The following is a 22,229-nucleotide window of genomic DNA, read 5'->3' on the forward strand; positions in this document are numbered from 1 at the left end:
AATATGTCCACTCTGGTCTTGTCATGTTTGCTCTAGCCAACAGCTCGTGCTCGCAGATACAGTGCGGGTATAGCCTACATGATGAGATTATTATGGACAAAAGAGCTAGATTATTTTTATTTGTCAAACGGCAACCAAGCATCGATCATCATGTCACCAGAATAAGACCCTTGATATTAATTGGAAATTAGCATCAAGTTCATCACTGTGCATTTTCACCACCCTATAACGTTTATCATAACTTATTTCATCTGTAGCCAAAAACTGCATGCTTTCCCGAATAGTAGTAGGAGGACCACACAATGTCATCGCGTGACTCCAATTTACTTCGATATTATGGTTATCATATCAATATTTGCACAGAAAATCGCTTCCACCGCCATTTCTCGCATAATTCATTTTACAGACACAAAAAGATCCCACCTTGTGTAGCATATTTTGTTTTGTCGACATTAGGAAGTTTACCAACACATTTTTCCATCAGTCCTGTCATGAATTTCTTTATTCGACATGTACTTTACTCACATAAAAAGGTTGTGTGGAAACAGTGTTTACTGTTCCTAATTCATGACATTGCTCTGCTCTCTTATGACTTTGTATGAAATAGGCAAAGTACCCAGCTAAATTATTAGCTACACACATTGTGCCAGTGACTTAATAATTAGAAAAACTGCAAAAATATGTGCAACCATGTCGTTCGTCAGTGCCTGACCAGCTGCTTAACCAACTTGTTGTAGCTAGCTACCATACTGACTATTAGCCAGCTCTACTGACATAAACAGCTTGCTTAGGTTGTTTAAATTACCCTGACGTTGTAGTTATGCTGCCCCAAAATTAAGATGGACTGTTATCAGAAATCAGTCCGTAGATCAACATGTTGCTCCATGATCGCTACTTTGCAGTGCTCAGTTTGAGACCACCTGAAGCAAGACCGGAGCAAATCGAGTCCGAGTCAAGACCAAGACCAATTCAAGACATGATTGTAATTTTGTCAAATAACCACCATAATAAGAGTAAAACATCTCCAGTATTTTTGTTCATACAGTGCCATGCGAAAGTATTCGCCCCCCTTGAACTTTGCGACCTTTTGCCACATTTCAGGCTTCAAGCATAAAGATATAAAACTGTATTTTTTTGTGAAGAATCAACAACAAGTGGGACACAATCATGAAGTGGAACGACATTTATTGGATATTTCAAACTTTTTTAACAAATCAAAAACTGAAAAATTGGGCGTGCAAAATTATTCAGCCCCTTTACTTTCAGTGCAGCAAACTCTCTCCAGAAGTTCAGTGAGGATCTCTGAATGATCCAATGTTGACCTAAATGACTAATGATGATAAATACAATCCACCTGTGTGTAATCAAGTCTCCGTATAAATGCACCTGCACTGTGATAGTCTCAGAGGTCCGTTAAAAGCGCAGAGAGCATCATGAAGAACAAGTAACACACCAGGCAGGTCCGAGATACTGTTGTGAAGAAGTTTAAAGCCGGATTTGGATACAAAAAGATTTCCCAAGCTTTAAACATCCCAAGGAGCACTGTGCAAGCGATAATATTGAAATGGAAGGAGTATCAGACCACTGCAAATCTACCAAGACCTGGCCGTCCCTCTAAACTTTCAGCTCATACAAGGAGAAGACTGATCAGAGATGCAGCCAAGAGGCCCATGATCACTCTGGATGAACTGCAGAGATCTACAGCTGAGGTGGGAGACTCTGTCCATAGGACAACAATCAGTCGTATATTGCACAAATCTGGCCTTTATGGAAGAGTGGCAAGAAGAAAGCCATTTCTTAAAGATATCCATAAAAAGTGTCGTTTAAAGTTTGCCACAAGCCACCTGGGAGACACACCAAACATGTGGAAGAAGGTGCTCTGGTCAGATGAAACCAAAATTGAACTTGCAAGACGTTATGTTTGGCGTAAAAGCAACACAGCTCATCACCCTGAACACACCATCACCACTGTCAAACATGGTGGTGGCAGCATCATGGTTTGGGCCTGCTTTTCTTCAGCAGGGACAGGGAAGATGGTTAAAATTGATGGGAAGATGGATGGAGCCAAATACAGGACCATTCTGGAAGAAAACCTGATGGAGTCTGCAAAAGACCTGAGACTGGGACGGAGATTTGTCTTCCAACAAGACAATGATCCAAAACATAAAGCAAAATCTACAATGGAATGGTTCAAAAATAAACATATCCAGGTGTTAGAATGGCCAAGTCAAAGTCCAGACCTGAATCCAATCGAGAATCTGTGGAAAGAACTGAAAACTGCTGTTCACAAATGCTCTCCATCCAACCTCACTGAGCTCGAGCTGTTTTGCAAGGAGGAATGGGAAAAAACTTCAGTCTCTCGATGTGCAAAACTGATAGAGACATACCCCAAGCGACTTACAGCTGTAATCGCAGCAAAAGGTGGCGCTACAAAGTATTAACTTAAGGGGGCTGAATAATTTTGCATGCCCAATTTTTCAGTTTTTGATTTGTTAAAAAAGTTTGAAATATCCAATAAATGTCGTTCCACTTCATGATTGTGTCCCACTTGTTGTTGATTCTTCACAAAAAAATACAGTTTTATATCTTTATGTTTGAAGCCTGAAATGTGGCAAAAGGTCGCAAAGTTCAAGGGGGCCGAATACTTTCGCAAGGCACTGTATATATTTTTTTCATGTTTTTTCTCCATTTTTGGGAGGGGTGTGTTAGAATACCATTTTGGTATTTTGTATATAGTTATTCCATTCAAAATGTATAACTTCACCAATTTGGCCACTTGGGTACATTTGGGCTACTTGTGTGGGACACCTGGGTGACTTCATGATAAATGTCATGTAGCACACTCATTTTGGAAGTTATCATTCTGAAAATTTGCACAAGTACTGTTGCCCTCTTATGTTTGTCACTGAAATTGTCCCCATCATCCTATCTGAATGTTTGTTTTATCTTGTTCCTTTTAAAGATGATACAACAATAAAAAAAAAAATGTTTGGTTGTTTTCATGGTATTATCTAAACCAGATCTATTGTGTTATATTATCCTACATTCAATTCACATTTACACAAACTTCAGAGTGTTTTCTTTCAAATGGTCCCAAGAATATGTACATTCTCCTTGCTTCAGGTCCTGAGCTACAGGCAGTTAGATTTGGGTATGTCTTCAGGCGGAAATTGAAAAAAGTAGGGGGGTAGCTCTAAGAGGTTATTAGGCTACACACAACCCACAGCTAGGCAATCTTTTAAAAGAAGCTATTGATCCTCTGCAGCTATATTATAGGCCTTCTCATGGTGTGGTAGGCTATTCTGAATTATTTCATTTCTTTCTGAACAGACAGCAATAATTATATAACTTTGGCAAATGTATTTCATTTTATCAGGGGTGTTGCAGCTCCTCCAGAACACCCCGCGCGGCTATGATTTTTTAAGGAAATAAATGTGAAGTGCAAAGCTGGAGAGAAGAGAGTTGCAGGCTCACATCTATCAGAGCAGAGAGCGGGAGAGATCATATAAATGAAAAATATAAACATGTAAAGAGTTGGTCCTATGTTTCATAAGCTGAAATTAAACCTCAGACATTTTCCATACGCACAAAAGGCTTATTTCGCTCAAATTTTGTGCACAAATCTGTTTACATCCCTCTTCGTGAGAATTTCTCAATTGCTAATAATATCCATCCATCTGACAGTTGTGGCATATCAAGAAGTTGATTAAATGGCATGATCATTACACAAGTGCTGGAGACAATAAAAGGCCACTCTTAACATGTTTATTTATTTTTATTTTTTTATTTTACCTTTATTTAACCAGGTAGGCAAGTTGAGAACAAGTTCTCATTTACAATTGCGACCTGGCCAAGATAAAGCAAAGCAGTTTGACAGATACAACAACACAGAGTTACACATGGAGTAAAACAAACATACAGTCAATAATAAAGTATAAACAAGTCTATATACAATGTGAGCAAATGAGGTGAGAAGGGAGGTAAAGGCAAAAAAAGGCCTTGGTGGCAAGGTAAATACAATATAGCAAGTAAAACACTGGAATGGTAGTTTTGCAATGGAAGAATGTGCAAAGTAGAAATAAAAATAATGGGGTGCAAAGGAGCAAAATAAATAAATAAATTAAATACAGTTGGGAAAGAGGTAGTTGATAGGGCTAAATTATAGGTGGGCTATGTACAGGTGCAGTAATCTGTGAGCTGCTCTGACAGTTGGTGCTTAAAGCTAGTGAGGGAGATAAGTGTTTCCAGTTTCAGAGATTTTTGTAGTTCATTCCAGTCATTGGCAGCAGAGAACTGGAAAGAGAGACGGCCAAAGAAAGAATTGGTTTTGGGGGTGACCAGAGAGATATACCTGCTGGAGCGTGTGCTACAGGTGGGAGATGCTATGGTGACCAGCGAGCTGAGATAAGGGGGGACTTTACCTAGCAGGGTCTTGTAGATGACATGGAGCCAGTGGGTTTGGCGACGAGTATGAAGCGAGGGCCAGCCAACGAGAGCGTACAGGTCGCAATGGTGGGTAGTATATGGGGCTTTGGTGACAAAACGGATTGCACTGTGATAGACTGCATCCAATTTGTTGAGTAGGGTATTGGAGGCTATTTTGTAAATTACATCGCCAAAGTCGAGGATTGGTAGGATGGTCAGTTTTACAAGGGTATGTTTGGCAGCATGAGTGAAGGATGCTTTGTTGCGAAATAGGAAGCCAATTCTAGATTTAACTTTGGATTGGAGATGTTTGATATGGGTCTGGAAGGAGAGTTTACAGTCTAACCAGACACCTAAGTATTTGTAGTTGTCCACGTATTCTAAGTCAGAGCCGTCCAGAGTAGTGATGTTGGACAGGCGGGTAGGTGCAGGTATTGATCGGTTGAAGAGCATGCATTTAGTTTTACTTGTATTTAAGAGCAATTGGAGGCCACGGAAGGAGAGTTGTATGGCATTGAAGCTTGCCTGGAGGGTTGTTAACACAGTGTCCAAAGAAGGGCCGGAAGTATACAGAATGGTGTCGTCTGCGTAGAGGTGGATCAGAGACTCACCAGCAGCAAGAGCGACCTCATTGATGTATACAGAGAAGAGAGTCGGTCCAAGAATTGAACCCTGTGGCACCCCCATAGAGACTGCCAGAGGTCCGGACAACAGACCCTCAGATTTGACACACTGAACTCTATCAGAGAAGTAGTTGGTGAACCAGGCGAGGCAATCATTTGAGAAACCAAGGCTGTTGAGTCTGCCGATGAGGATGTGGTGATTGACAGAGTCGAAAGCCTTGGCCAGATCAATGAATACGGCTGCACAGTAATGTTTCTTATCGATGGCGGTTAAGATATCGTTTAGGACCTTGAGCGTGGCTGAGGTGCACCCATGACCAGCTCTGAAACCAGATTGCATAGCAGAGAAGGTATGGTGAGATTCAAAATGGTCGGTAATCTGTTTGTTGACTTGGCTTTCGAAGACCTTAGAAAGGCATGGTAGGATAGATATAGGTCTGTAGCAGTTTGGGTCAAGAGTGTCCCCCCCTTTGAAGAGGGGGATGACCGCAGCTGCTTTCCAATCTTTGGGAATCTCAGACGACACGAAAGAGAGGTTGAACAGGCTAGTAATAGGGGTGGCAACAATTTCGGCAGATAATTTTAGAAAGAAAGGGTCCAGATTGTCTAGCCCGGCTGATTTGTAGGGGTCCAGATTTTGCAGCTCTTTCAGAACATCAGCTGAATGGATTTGGGAGAAGGAGAAATGGGGAAGGCTTGGGCGAGTTGCTGTTGGGGGTGCAGTGCTGTTGACAGGGGTAGGAGTAGCCAGGTGGAAAGCATGGCCAGCAGTAGAAAAATGCTTATTGAAATTTTCAATTATGGTGGATTTATCAGTGGTGACAGTGTTTCCTATCTTCAGTGCAGTGGGCAGCTGGGAGGAGGTGTTCTTATTCTCCATGGACTTTACAGTGTCCCAGAACTTTTTTGAGTTAGTGTTGCAAGAAGCAAATTTCTGCTTGAAAAAGCTAGCCTTGGCTTTTTTAACTGCCTGTGTATAATGGTTTCTAGCTTCCCTGAACAGCTGCATATCACGGGGGCTGTTCGATGCTAATGCAGAACGCCATAGGACATTTTTGTGTTGATTAAGGGCAGTCAGGTCTGGGGAGAACCAAGGGCTATATCTGTTCCTGGTTCTAAATTTCTTGAATGGGGCATGTTTATTTAAGATGGTTAGGAAGGCATTTTAAAAAAATATCCAGGCATCCTCTACTGACGGGATGAGGTCAATATCCTTCCAGGATACCCCGGCCAGGTCGATTAGAAAGGCCTGCTCGCTGAAGTGTTTCAGGGAGCGTTTTACAGTGATGAGAGGAGGTCGTTTGACCGCTGACCCATTACGGATGCAGGCAATGAGGCAGTGATCGCTGAGATCTTGGTTGAAGACAGCAGAGGTGTATTTAGAGGGGAAGTTGGTTAGGATGATATCTATGAGGGTGCCCGTGTTTAAGGCTTTGGGGAGGTACCTGGTAGGTTCATTGATAATTTGTGTGAGATTGAGGGCATCAAGTTTAGATTGTAGGATGGCTGGGGTGTTAAGCATGTTCCAGTTTAGGTCGCCTAGCAGCACGAGCTCTGAAGATAGATGGGGGGCAATCAGTTCACATATGGTGTCCAGAGCACAGCTGGGGGCAGAGGGTGGTCTATAGCAGGCGGCAACGGTGAGAGACTTGTTTTTAGAGAGGTGGATTTTTAAAAGTAGAAGTTCAAATTGTTTGGGTACAGACCTGGATAATAGGACAGAACTCTGCAGGCTATCTTTGCAGTAGATTGCAACACCGCCCCCTTTGGCAGTTCTATCTTGTCTGAAAATGTTGTAGTTTGGAATTAAAATGTCTGAATTTTTGGTGGTCTTCCTAAGCCAGGATTCAGACACAGCTAGAACATCCGGGTTGGCAGAGTGTGCTAAAGCAGTGAATAGAACAAACTTAGGGAGGAGGCTTCTAATGTTAACATGCATGAAACCAAGGCTATTACGGTTACAGAAGTCGTCAAAAGAGAGCGCCTGGGGAATAGGAGTGGAGCTAGGCACTGCAGGGCCTGGATTCACCTCTACATCGCCAGAGGAACATAGGAGGAGTAGAATAAGGGTGCGACTAAAAGCAATAAGAATTGGTCGTCTAGAACGTCTGGAACAGAGAGTAAAAGGAGGTTTCTGGGGGCGATAAAATAGCATCAAGGTATAATGTACAGACAAAGGTAAGGTAGGATGTGAATACAGTGGAGGTAAACCTAGGTATTGAGTGATGAAGAGAGAGATATTGTCTCTAGAAACATCATTGAAACCAGGAGATGTCATTGCATGTGTGGGTGGTGGAACTAATAGGTTGGATAAGGTATAGTGAGCAGGACTAGAGGCTCTACAGTGAAATAAGCCAATAAACACTAACCAGAACAGCAATGGACAAGACATATTGACATTAAGGAGAGGCATGCTTAGTCGAGTGATCAAAAGGGTCCAGTGAGTGGAGAGGTTGGTTTAGGGTCACGGCGATTTAGACAGCTAGCCAGGCCAACCGGTAGCAAGCTAGCATAGGATGGAGGTCTGTTGTTAGCCACCTCTTGCGTTCGGTCAGTAGATTAGTAGGGTTCCGTGTGGTAGAGGGGATTAATCCAAATCACACAACAACAACAAAAATAAGAACAATATATATAGTTATAGAGGCCCGAGAAGAAAACATAATAAAAATAAATAAATTGTCCGATTGTCTATTCAGATAGCAGCCGGTAAGACAGCTAACGGTTAGCGGGCCGCAGATGGGCGTTCAGGTAACGTCGCGACAGAGGAGCCAGCCGGATCTCATTCAGGTAGATAACGTCGGCAGTCCGGTTGTGAAGGTCCGGTGGGGCTCCGCGTAGGCAGTGAAACGGTTCCGGATAGGTGACTGCAGCCCAGGAGTGAATGATGGAACTCAGGAGTGATTGACGGAGCTGGCTAGCACCGGAACAATCTATGTTTGCTCCGGAATCGACGAAAGCCGACTGTCACACGGATAGCAGCTAGCTAGCTGTGAGATCCGGGTATGAATGTCCAGAGAGCAGTTGAAATCCAGGGACATGGAGAGAAAAATTGGTCCGGTATGTTCCGTTCCGAGCCGCGCTGCGCCGTACAAAACTGGCGATAGATTTTCGATAGATTTTCGAGCTAAAGGACAGCCGATGACCACAAACCGTGGTTAGCTTCTGATTAGCTTCTGATTAGCTTCTGGATTAGCTTCTGGGCTAGCTCCTGGCTAGCTTCTGGCTAGTTTCTGGCCAGCCTTCTGGAGTTTCTGGCTAGCTTCCTGAAGGATTGCAGATCTGAGGTAAATAATACTTTTTTATAAATATAAATTGGTGAGGCTGGTTGCAGGAGAGTGTTTAGAAGATGAGTTGATGGAAAATAAAAATAAAATGTATATGAAAAAAGTTGTAAATATATATATATACAGGACACGACAAGACGAGGACAAAAGACGTCTGAACTGCTATGCGATCTTGGAGAAATGATGATGATGTACGGTTTTGTCAGACACCACAATGTCACAGATGTCTCAAGTTTTGAGGGAGCTTGCAAATGGCGTGCTGACTGCAAGAATGTCCACGAGAGCTGTTGCCAGATAATTGAATGTTCATTTCTCTACCATAAGCCGCCTCCATTGTTTTAGAGAATTTGGTGATGATGCACAGCGCATGCATTTTTTTTCTGCAACTTTTTCAAATCATAGTCATCATATCATCATATGGGTTAAGCTGAATGTTTTTCTAAGGTTTGCATCACAACTGACGTTGCCAAATAACTCCAAACGTAGCCTAAAGGCCCAAGACGCTGGCCGACAAAGCCTAGTGAAACGTGTTCTTATAAGCTTAGTCATTGCACAATCGTCATTGCACAATAAGCCTAGTCATTGACACTATTTAATAAAAGCGGATCCCAGCTTTCTCGTGCTGCTATATTTTTTGCTAAATTCTTTAAAATTAAGCACATTAATCCACTTTACAAATTATGTAGCCTAACTGGCATATTTAAAAAAAAGTATCTGCACATAACCTCCATTCGCTATTTGAGTGCAGGCTATGGATGATTTTTTTTTAAAGACCAGATTAAACTTTACTTGTTACTTCTGTGAATTTTCCTTATCCTCCCTCATGAGGGAGAGAAATTAGAAAATATCTTAAATATATGTGTGTTTTTGGTAACAGAATGATAAGACAATAGGCAATATTTCTTACATTTACATAAGGCAAATATTTCGGCACAACTAAATATAAATGTTGATATTAGTTGGCAGGGGCCTTTACTTAAACATGATTGTGTTTTGATGTATTTTTAATAGTCTTTTCTTTTGTCTTTTTCTGCCAGATATTTTCTAAGACCCCCTTTCCATCTGTTTGACTAGAAATCATTTGTGCTCATGTTTTGTCGACTTACACTTTATGGAACAGTGGGGACTGTGAAGAGACACACACACATGCACTCACAGGAACAGACACACACACACACGCAAGGACATGCACTCTATACACACATACAGTGTAATACTGTTGTATATTATACATTTTGTATTGTAGATATGTAGTGGTATAATAATGTTATGATGTACTGTTATCTTTTTTTTTTTTTATCTGTGATGTAAGTGGCTTAATGTGAGTTGCAGCTACCTTGGCATTCCGGAATCTATACCTTGGCATTCCGGAATCTATTTACCATGCAGGATCCGATTCTTCTCATGGCATGAACAAAAATAATAATTGTTTGCAATTCATATTTTTTTTTAAGTATAAATTGATAAAAGTTAAATCAGGTTGACTCCTTGATTCCTCTGCCTCCCCAAAAAGATACTTTGAAAACCTTTTTTTTTGTTGCCTGAGCATGATAGTCAGAGTTGATTTTAGCCTGACTGTTCCCAGGCTTATGGCTTGCGCATTGAGTGGCCGTTGCTGTGGTGGTTAGCCTACCTCACTGCTGGCTTATATGGTGGTGGTGGTGAGATATTCCGTAAGGTAATGTGTTCACAATAGAAAACAGGAACTATTACTATTCAAAATCAACTACTCTAATTACAATCAATGAACCAACATCATCGCTATAGTGTTCTCTACCATCCTCATGGATAGAAAGTTTAGAGCCTAGCATAAGCCAAACAGTCCATACAGCAGGGGCGTAGGTCTGTGATGACACAGACACAGGCCCATCCACTGGGGAGCCAGGCACACTCAATCAGATTGAGCAAAATCAAATACATTATTATATATTTTTAAACTACTCCTCACCACCAACCCCCCCACACCTGCGTTGGGCCATCCACATTTCTGTAGGTCCAACCACCAGCGAATTTCTGGCTATGCCCTTCCCATATAGTATGCATAATAATACAGTCCACACTCAAATGCTATTACTAAAGTTTGTTTAATTTTGCTGTAAAGCAATTGTGTATCAAAGACATCTTCAATCTATGGGCTTGTTTACATGTTTACATTGTACTGCTGTGCATAATATGGTAGGCTGTGTTATTATTTTTTCCCCCCAGGCTTGTGCTCTATGCATACATTCTAATATTTGTAAAGGTTTTCAGTATGTGGTGTCTAAAATGCTTTGAATGAATCAGCACCTTAGAAAGTGCTGTACATTTCAGCAACAACATTGTAGCCTACCTGTGATTTGTCTGCTGCTCTGCTGAATTGTTCACATTTTTTCTTGTATGTTCCGGTACCTCAGAGCCTCCCAGGTTATACATTTTTAACTGTTTGGGCTAGAAACAAGCAGCCTAATCATAACAACAATTATTTGGGCAAAGTTTGTTTTGTTTTTGTAGGTGCACGCACTGGTGCTCTCAATTTTAAATGAGCCTGTTTAGACCTGACTTATGATAGCGAAATCCCAATTATTTTTGCAAGGGGCACTAAACCCTCACCGAGATCCTTTACAACACCTCAACCCAACCCTTGCCTTAACAAAACCATTCAGGAGCAGTCACATAGCCTGCCTTTGTCAGTCAGCGTCTCTGGATCTGCAGTGGCCGTTGTGTCATTTGTCAATAGATGGAGGAAAAACTTCAACAACGACAACACAGTAACGTGTCAATCTGCTATAGCATCATTTTTTCGATAAACACGTGCAGGCATGTAGACTACCGTTAATCGTGGTCCCTGAGTGAATTATTCATAGTCAATTAGGCCCAAGAGGCAGGCAGCAGCTGTCGAACACCAGAAGTGCATTTCAATGATTCATTTGGCGTGCCGCACACCCCTAATTGTTGTTTACCGCTCGCAATCTCCAGCACATGTTATTTTTATGCAGACATGATTACTTTTGGTGCCACTTGGAGCGCTGGGGAAATGAACCCCTGTGCTGCAAAAGCCATATTTCTGTCAAGTGACATGAGACATTTTCAGACCGGTATATTGTTCATGTTCAGTCTGTCTTATCCAATGTCAGTCAAACAGACATACAACTGGAAGCATTAAGAAGGAAATGTTTAGAGAGGCTTGCATTGATCATTATTAGTTACTCAATCATTAATGTCTTTGGATATGATCCGCCATGACACACTGGAGTGTCACATTTTGTTTAACCTGCTTTAGCCAGGTTAGTCATTAAGAACAAATTGGCTTTTTACTGTGCAATAATGACCTTGTTTGTCAAGAGGCCTAGTCTATTCACAAATGCTCAACGTGACCCGTTCCTCCTGAGTGGTATTAAATGGAGTTGTGCACACCGTACCAAAGCCTTTTGTCTCAGAAAATTGCTTGAGGAAACGGAATGGCAGATGTTCCAGGGCTGCAATCCAAAACTCTACCCTTCTAAGCCAAGTGTGCACTTGTTCACTCTACCCTTCTAAGCCAAGTGTGCACTTGTTCACTCTCCCTCATTGATTTCAAAGAGTTGGATTGGTGTAAGCATGGGCTTAAAGTAAGTGTTCAGTGTTTCCAGAGTGATATGAAATATGACCTAGAATTAATTACAATATGAGTGAAATAGTTTTCCTTCCAAAAAATTGTAATTAAGTATGTAAAAAGCAGGGTTTCAGTGTTGGAATGGTGTGTGCGTGTGTAACGGCTCTCGTCGGAATGAGTGGACCAAAGCGCAGCGTGGAAAGTGTTCATGATTTTATTTATCAAAGAAACACTCGAACAAAGTAACAAAATGAAAGCGAATAGTTCTGTCAGGTAACAGATACTAAACAGAAAATAACTACCCACAAAACACAGGTGGGAAAAAGGCTGCCTAAATATGAATCCCAATCAGAGACAATGATAGACTGCTGCTGTCACGTTCTGACCTTTATTTCCTTTGTTTTGTCATTATTTAGTATGGTCAGGGCGTGAGTTGGGGTGGGCAGTCTATGTTTGTTTTTCTATGATTTGGGTATTTCTATGTTTCGGCCTAGTATGGTTCTCAATCAGAGGCAGGTGTCATTAGTTGTCTCTGATTGAGAAACATACTTAGGTAGCCTGGGTTTCACTGTGTGTTTGTGGGTGATTGTTCCTGTCTCTGTGTTTGCACCAGATAGGGCTGTTTAGATTTTCGCACGTTTATTGTTTTGTTAGTCTATTCATGTATAGTTTTCTTCATTAAAGAACCATGAATAGAAACCACGCTGCATTTTAGTCCGCCTCTCCTTCACCACAAGAAAACCGTTACAGCTGCCTCTGATTGGGAACCACAAAAAACAAAGAAATATAAAACATAGAATGCCCACCCTGACCTAACCAAAATGAGAAATAAAAAGGCTCTAAGGTCAGGGCGTGACAGTACCCCCCCCCCAAAGGTTCGGACTCCAGCCACAAGACCTGACACTAAAGGGGAGGGTCCGGGTGGGCATCCATTCACGGCGGCGGCTCCGGTGCGGGTCGCTGCAGCCTCCGGAACGGGGACCGTCGCTGCAGGCTCCGGACCGGGGACCGTCGCTGCAGGCTCCGGACCACGGATCGACACTGGAGGCTTCATGCCACGGATCATCACTGGAGACTTCGTGCCATGTATCATCACTGGAGGCTTCGTGCCGTATCATCACTGGAGGCTTCGTGCCATGGATCATCACTGGAGGCTTCGTGCCATGGATCATCACTGGAGGCTTCGTGCCATGGATCATCACCGGAGGCTTCTTACATGGAGCCGGAACAGGTCTAACCGGACTGAGGAGACATACTGAAAGCCTGGTGCGTGGAGCTGCCACAGGGCTTACCAGGCTGAGGAGACATACTTGAGGCCTGGTACGTGGAATTGGAACAGGTCTCACCGGACTGGGGAGATGCACTGGAAGCCTGGTGCGTGGAGCAGGCCCCGGATACACTGGGCTGTGGAGGCGAACTAGAGGTCACAAGCGTAGAGCTGGCACAACCTGTCCTGGTTGGATGGTTACTTTCGCCCGGGAAATGCGGGGCGCTAGCACAGGATGCACTGGGCTGTGCAGACGCACCGGAGACACAGCGCGCAGAGCCACACTGGAAGCCAGGAGTGCTGAGCCGGCACCATCCGTCCTGTCTGGATGACCACTCTAGCCCAGCCAATGCGGGGAGCTGGAATATAGCGCACCGGGCTGTGACTGCGCACTAGAGACATTGTGCGCATTACCGCATAACACAGTGCCCGACCGGTCACAAGCTCCACACGGTCAGCACGGGGAGTTAAATTAGGTCTAAACCCTGACTCCGCCAATCTCCCCGTGTGCCTCCCCCAAAAAAACATTTGGGAGCTGCCTCTCGGGCTTCCGTGCTAGCCGTGACCCCTTGTATAGTTACTCCTTCCTTGCTGCCTCCGTCTGCTGGCATGGGAGGCGATCCCTCCCAGCCAGGATCTCCTCCCACGTCCAGGATCCTTTACCATTCCGAATGTCCTCCCACGTCCATTCCTCCTGATCACGCTGCTTGGTCCTTTTTTGGTGGGTAGTTCTGTAACGGCTGGACCAAAGCGCAGCGTGGAAAGTGTTCATGATTTTATTTATCAAAGAAACACTCGAACAAAGTAACAAAACAAAAGCGAACAGTTCTGAACCACACTCGGCCAAAAACAAAGAAATAGAAAACATAGAATGCCCACCCTAATCACACCCTGACCTAACCAAAAGGAGAAATAAAAAGGCTCTAAGGTCAGGGCGTAACAGTGTGACCCAACAACAGAATGGTGTGGGTGTATACCGGTCATTCAAAATATTAGTGCGAGTAGACCTCTAATTGGCCAGCTCCTCCTCTATGAGGAAATGGCAAGCCTTTTTGAAACGGTCTGTTTGAGATGCAAGTTTGAGGTGGGGTTTTTGAAGTGTATTGTTTTCCCTCCATGTTCTGCTTTGGCCACATCTGAGTAATTTGGGTATGAGTTAACAGAATATGAACTTTTAAAATATTTTCACTGGACAGTTACTTTAACCATATTGCTCACACCTGTCCATTCCTTGTAAATCCATAAACGGGAGTGAACGAGTGCACACTTCGGTATAGTATAGAGAATTGGAGGGCAGCCCAAGAGTGTTGTGTTGCTCACTTGTGTATTGTAGAGAGAATGAAACAATGTTTTATTTTCATTTTATTAGGGTCTCTTTTAATCCTTAAATTTTTAAATACAATTTACAATACAATTACATTTTCACAAATAACATTGTTGCTAACAACATATACACTGACATATGGAAATGTAAAAACATTATATACAAAATTAAATAAGAAAAAACGAAAATATGATGATGATAAATACTCTGGCAATCTGAAAACATAGAGATTGGTTCAGTTATCTACCATAGTCATGAACAACATCAGTCTATTATTTTCAAGGGGTCCTAAAGTTCTCATATAAACTATTACATTTTCTAAATTGTAATGTTTCCCCCCCCCCCTATTTGTCTTCTCTGCTGGGGTAAGGCATATGGTGGAGATCCTATTCCTTGTATTGACTGAATGCTGGTCGCTTAACAACTGGCTGTTTTAAATGGTGTATTCTGTGAAATAAAGTGAGCATGTTCTTTTTAATTATGTTGTCGATTGCTGGCCACCCAAGAACATTGTGCATGACTACAACAGAAGAATCATATGTCCACTTTAGAACAATCTTGGCTGCTTTATTCTGTGCATTCTGCATCCACCTAATCTCACATGCTGATGCATTTCCCCCAACCACATAACTGTAGTTCTCTTGACTCCCAATTAATGTTTGGGTTGTTTGTCTTAAGAATATTTCACGGAAGATACTTAGCTATCCTTCTGACCATGCACACAATCATAATTATTTTTCATGCATAGATTAGTTATTTGAGCTGAGCATGATAAGTAGTTGTATAGCTGCATCCCTGGTAGTTTAGTTTCTGACACTTCCTCAATTCGTTCTTGCCTCATGTTTAATCACATCCCATGTTTTGTCTACCTTTTTCCTGATAAAACAGACCAACATAACTTTGGTTTTCTTAGCATCCAAAACAAGTTTGTTCCAACAGACCCACTCCCTGATATTTCCCAAAGCCACTTGTAGAGCTTCCTGTACCTGTTGAACAGATTGTCTTGCTGTATACATTGTAGTATTATTTGCAAATATAGTAGAATGAGTTCCAGATAGGGCATAAGAAAAGTAATTGGTATATATTAAATAAAGAAGTGGCTCAAGGCAGCTTGCCTGTGCAATTTTACTAAAGCACGAGGGGAGGAAAAATACCCATTTAATATAGGTGGACTGTCAGTTAGATATGACTATACTAGAGCTGGGCAATATGGACAAAAATACATATTGTGATAAATTGTCTGAATTGAATAAAGGAGAAGTTTTTTTATCCTTATCCTAACTACTGCTACTAGTTTGATGGTTGTAGCCGTCAGTTGTCCCATTAACAATCACCCATATTAGCAAACTTCACATTTCTCTAGTATAGGCTAGGGCTGGGCGGTAAACCATATTTGCATTATAGCAGTACTGTAATGTTTGGTTTGTAAAATGTAATATAAACATGATAACTAAGTGACGTACCTCGAAAATGACTCTTTTCCAATAACCAATTCAATCTGAGTTTCAGTGGAGCTGCAATTGGGGGAGCAGCATAGCGAAGCTAAATATTGTCCACATGATCATTACCTGTAGATTTACCATTGGGCAATGACTTCAATAGGTGGACTAAAGAGCAAGTATTTTACTTACATGATAACATGTAACATGATAACATGATCATCAATCAATTGGACAATAGCTTGCTTGGAAGAATGTTACGGAGGGGATGGAAAAAACTGTGTGCCATGCCAGAAAAAGTAGAAATTATGTGTTGTGTGTAAATAATGAGTGATGACAACTAAATTATTTTTCTTGTTTGACAGTTTTGACTATTATAGTGGAGCCCAGGGGGTAGATTGAGACAGTGGCTGTGTCCAAAAAACGTGAACGTGCGTTCTAAATAGTAGGCTGATTGGGAATGCGAAAATAGAATGTTTTGTAATATGTGACATTTTTAAAATGTAGTATTCTTTAAATGCTAGGATGTCATACTCATTTCGTTTTTTCATCTAGTAGAATTTGCTACACGTGATTGAGGAAGAGAAGTGTTTTTTCAGACCTACAGTGCATTCGAAAATTATTCAGAACCCTAGACTTTTTCCCTTTACTTTTTTTCCATTTTGTTATGGATATAACACATTTTTTCCCCTCAATCTACACATAATACCCCAAATTGACAGTGAATTATTTAAAAAAAATGTTTTGCGCATATATGCATATATATATATATATATATATATATATATATATATATATATATATATATATATATATATATATATATATATATATATATTTAAAAAAAACAGAAATCCATTATTTTCATACATTTTGTGACCCTTTGCTATGAGACTCAAAATTGAGCTCAAGTGCATTCTGTTTCCATTGATCATCCTTGAGATGTTTCTACAACTTTATTGGACTCCACTTGTGGTAAATTCAATTGATTGGACATGATTTGGAAAGGCAGACACCTGTGTGTGTGTATATATATATATACAGTGCCTTGCGAAAGTATTCGGCCCCCTTGAACTTTGCGACCTTTTGCCACATTTCAGGCTTCAAACATAAAGATATAAAACTGTATTTTTTTGTGAAGAATCAACAACAAGTGGGACACAATCATGAAGTGGAACGACATTTATTGGATATTTCAAACTTTTTAACATATCAAAAACTGAAAAATTGGGCGTGCAAAATTATTCATTCCCTTTACTTTCAGTGCAGCAAACTCTCTCCAGAAGTTCAGTGAGGATCTCTGAATGATCCAATGTTGACCTAAATGACTAATGATGATAAATACAATCCACCTGTGTGTAATCAAGTCTCCGTATAAACACACCTGCACTGTGATAGTCTCAGAGGTCAGTTAAAAGCGCAGAGAGCATCATGAAGAACAAGGAACACACCAGGCAGGTCCGAGATACTGTTGTGAAGAAGTTTAAAGCCGGATTTGGATACAAAAAGATTTCCCAAGCTTTAAACATCCCAAGGAGCACTGTGCAAGCGATAATATTGAAATGGAAGGAGTATCAGACCACTGCAAATCTACCAAGACCTGGCCGTCCCTCTAAACTTTCAGCTCAAACAAGGAGAAGACTGATCAGAGATGCAGCCAAGAGGCCCATGATCACTCTGGATGAACTGCAAAGATCTACAGCTGAGGTGGGAGACTCTGTCCATAGGACAACAATCAGTCGTATATTGCACAAATCTGGCCTTTATGGAAGAGTGGCAAGAAGAAAGCCATTTCTTAAAGATATCCATAAAAAGTGTTGTTTAAAGTTTGCCACAAGCCACCTGGGAGACACACCAAGCATGTGGAAGAAGGTGCTCTGGTCAGATGAAACCAAAATTGAACTTTTTGGCAACAATGCAAAACGTTATGTTTGGCGTAAAAGCAACACAGCTGAACACACCATCCCCACTGTCAAACATGGTGGTGGCAGCATCATGGTTTGGGCCTGCTTTTCTTCAGCAGGGACAGGGAAGATGGTTAAAATTGATGGGAAGATGGATGGAGCCAAATACAGGACCATTCTGGAAGAAAACCTGATGGAGTCTGCAAAAGACCTGAGACTGGGACGGAGATTTGTCTTCCAACAAGACAATGATCCAAAACATAAAGCAAAATCTACAATGGAATGGTTCAAAAATAAACATATCCAGGTGTTAGAATGGCCAAGTCAAAGTCCAGACCTGAATCCAATCGAGAATCTGTGGAAAGAACTGAAAACTGCTGTTCACAAATGCTCTCCATCCAACCTCGAGCTGCTTTTGCAAGGAGGAATGGGAAAACAATTCAGTCTCTCGATGTGCAAAACTGATAGAGACATACCCCAAGCGACTTACAGCTGTAATCGCAGCAAAAGGTGGCGCTACAAAGTATTAACTTAAGGGGGCTGAATAATTTTGCACGCCCAATTTTTCAGTTTTTGATTTGTTAAAAAAGTTTGAAATATCCAATAAATGTCGTTCCACTTCATGATTGTGTCCCACTTGTTGTTGATTCTTCACAAAAAAATACAGTTTTATATCTTTATGTTTGAAGCCTGAAATGTGGCAAAAGGTCGCAAAGTTCAAGGGGGCCGAATACTTTCGCAAGGCACTGTATATGTCCCACAGTTGGCAGTGCATATCAGAGCAAAAACCAAGCCATGAGGTTGAAAGAATTGTGCGTAGAGCTCCGAGACAGGATTGTGTCAAGGTACAGATGTGGGGAAGGGTACCAAAAAATGTCTGCAACATTGAAGGTCCCCAAGAACACAGTAGCCTCCACCCTTCTTAAATGTAAGAAGTTTGGAACCACAAAGACTTCCTAGAGCTGGCCGCCCGGCCGCTCTGAGCAATCAGGCGAGAAGGACCTTGGTCAGGGAGGTGACCAAGAACCCAGTGGTCACTCTGACAGAGCTCCAGAGTTCCTCTGTGAAGATAGGATAACCTTCTAGAAGTACACTTGTAGTTTCCATCCGGTAGAGGCGCAAATAGATGTTGTGCTGGGGTGTTTTGGGGTGGAAAATCAGAGTTTACCAATTGATCTCTGAGATTTCTGCCTTTTCGAGAATACGACCAAGGGAGGGTCCGAAAACACATTTCCGATACTGTCATCGGATCTTATAATGGATCTTAGAATGTGCCAATGTTTGAACGATTCCCTTAAATCGGTTCCGAGCACGGGTAGTGAGGATGCAAGAATGCTTCTTTTTGTGATGCTGTCCTTGAAAGAGATGGCCGTATTAATCTGACCATTTTTGTACCCCCTCTCCTTCTATTTTATTTGTGTCTCAGCCATATTTCTGTCAAAATCTGATTGTTTTTTGCAAATTCTTTTGGTTCGACAGAGTTGGATGTAGAGCAAACTGTTTTTCAAGGGAAGTGGGTGTCATTATACCCTGATGAAGACAGCTTGTCTGTCAACGTTGGTTATACGGTTAATAAGTTATTGCATCTGAGCTCCTTTTCTTTTGACAACAGTTGATAATCAGATATGAGGACAGGCTGTACCAAAATGAACGAATAGTGGGAAACAACACAATTGTGCATTACATGACGCATTCTCAGTATGGGTGGGCCTAGTATGTTGATATTCGTTTGTTACGTAATACATTTTTACATTCTAAATAGTATATACACTCAGTGTACAAAACATGCCCTTTCCATTACATAGATTGACCAGGTAAATCTAGGTGAAAGATATGATCACTGATTGATGTCACTTGTGAAATCCACTTCAGCATTGGAGTCAGCATGGGCTAGCATCCCTGTGGAAAGCTTTTGACACCTTGTAGAGTCCATGCCCTGACAAATTTAGTCTGTTCTGAGGGCAAAAGGAGGTGCAATTCAAAATTAGGAAGGTAATTCCTAATGTTTTGTGCACTGTTAAGTAGCCTATATAGTATTCTTAAACTTTGAATTGTATGGGAGCATATTTGGTCCACATATGACTAACCTCATTTAAACTTGAGTATTTATGTGCCCTTGACAGGTTGAATTCATGGGGGTGGAGAAGCAAGCCAACTGCAACCACCTGAAAGCTGTGTCGTCTAGAATGAGCCCTTGAGACGCTCCCTCCTCCTCCTCCCTCATCATATTCTCCCTGGCAGTGTTCATCCAGCCGGACCGTCGATGGTGTTCACCTTACACCCCCCAGAGGAGTACTGAGGCCGTCTTCCTCATCCTCTTCATCAGTCTTCTCAGGAATGGTACCCCAACAATTGATTCCTACAGTCGCCTAGGTAAGAGTTTGTCTGGTTGACCAGTGCTGGGTCGTGTTAATTCGTGCACACTGTAGCAAAAATATTCTGCAATGGAAAACTGCCTGGTTAGAACAACACCCTGCAGTACCAGCAGACCAAGGTTGTCAAATCTTGTGCTACATCAAACCAAACACTTTTGAACTTCTTCCCACTTGAGTTGAATTAGATTGATATTGCTTTTTTATCGCTGGTGTCCTTATGTCAACTCTCTGGTGTTTGAGGAGCTGCCATTAATGAACTTGTTTGCCTCGCCTGAGGTGGAGTCAGATCTTTGGCTGCTGCAGGTGACAGGCCTTATGGTTATAGAGACAGCTGGGAAGGATTCTCACTAAACGGAATGAATTAACTGCATAACATAAAGATTTTATGGCATGTTGTGTGTTTCTCTGGCCAAAATGTGACATACGTATCTGTTGATATGATGGAATGTACAGTCACCTCAAATTATTGGCACACTTGTTAAAGATGAGCAAAAAAGACTATGAAATAAATAATACACATATTTTATACAAACATTTTTTTTAAATTATATTATTTTACACACAAGTAATAAATACAATTCTCAAAAAGATAAGCATCAATTATTGGCACCCAAACGATTCTTATAAAAAAATCGAAACAAAATAAAATCTGCTTTAACATTCTATTTTTTTTTTAAGTTAACCTGTTTAAAGCGGGACTCCACAGGTCGGTGGCGACCCTATGCCGCCCCACTCCTTGTGTAATGTTTTCACTTTGAATGAAGACAAGGGGATTGAGCCCTTAGCCGCCTTTGGCTGGCCTTCTGGGCAAGATGAGTCTTTGCGCTAATCCAGCCTATTCGAATCACACTGCTGTCCCGGAGCTGGAGAAGAAGTGAAAATCACTTGCAACCTAATGTTAAATGTGTCTAGCTATAGAATTATACAGTAACATCACACAAACATGTACAGTGCATTCGGAAAGTATTCAGAACCCTTGACTTTTCCCAAATGTTGTACCGTTAAAGCCTTATTCTAAAATGGATTAAATAAAAATCCTCATCTATCTACACACAATACCCCAGAAAGACAAAGCGAAAACAGGTTTAGACATTTTTGCAAATGTATTAAAAATAAAGAACTTATTGACATAGGTATTCAGACCCTTTGCTATGAGACTCAAAATTGAGATCAGGTGCATCCTGTTTCCATTGATAATCCGTGAGATGTTTCTACAACTTGATTGGAGTCCACCTGTGGTAAATTCCATTGATTGGACATGATTTGGAAAGGCACACCTGTCTATATAAGGTCCCACAGTTGACAGTGCATGTCAGAGCGAAAACCAAGCCATGAGGTTAACAGAATTGTCCTTAGAGCTCAGAGACAAGATTGTGTTAAGGCACAGATCTGGGGAAGAGTACCAACAAATTTTGGTGAAGCATGGTGGTGGCACCATCATGCTGCGGGGATGTTTTTCTGCAGCAGGGATTGGGAGACTAGTCAGGATTGAGGGAAAGATGAACGGAGCAAAGTACAGAGAGATCCTTGATCAAAACCTGCTCCAGAGAGCTCAGGACCTCAGACTGGACAGGACAACGACCGTAAGCACACGGCCAAGACAATGCAGGAGTGGCTTTGGGACAAGTCTCTGAATGTCCTTGAGTGACCCAGCCAGAGCCCAGACTTGATCAAACATCTCTGGAGAGACCTGAAAATAGCTGTGCAGCGACACTCCAAATCCAACCCGACAGCTTGAGAGGATCTGCAGAGAAGAATGCGAGAAACTCCTCAAATACAGGCGTGCGAAGCTAGTAGTGTCATACCCAAGAGGACTCGAGGCTATAATTGCTGCCCAAGGTGCTTCAAAGTACTGAATAAAGAGTCTGAATACTTATGTAAATGTAATATTTCAGTTTATTTGATACGTTTTAGAAATTTCTAAACCTGTTTTTGCTTTGTCATTATGGGGTATTGTATATGATTGATGAGCAAAAAAACGAATCCATCTCAATCCGTTTTAGAATAAGGCTGTAAC

General features: G+C 41.7%; 1 long non-coding RNA gene across 1 annotated transcript in view; it reads left to right on the forward strand.

The window, feature by feature from the left end:
- The window catches only part of LOC118956122, a 43,835-nt gene that overhangs the window by 5,483 nt on the left and 16,123 nt on the right, over positions 1 to 22,229 (forward strand). Inside the window, exon 2 of the long non-coding RNA XR_005045715.1 lies at positions 19,961 to 20,210. This is a non-coding gene — a long non-coding RNA (uncharacterized LOC118956122). The remainder of the gene's footprint in view (positions 1 to 19,960; positions 20,211 to 22,229) is intronic.

This window comes from Oncorhynchus mykiss, chromosome 3 (genome assembly GCF_013265735.2).
Source record: "Oncorhynchus mykiss isolate Arlee chromosome 3, USDA_OmykA_1.1, whole genome shotgun sequence".
Classification (NCBI taxonomy): Eukaryota; Metazoa; Chordata; class Actinopteri; order Salmoniformes; family Salmonidae; genus Oncorhynchus; species Oncorhynchus mykiss.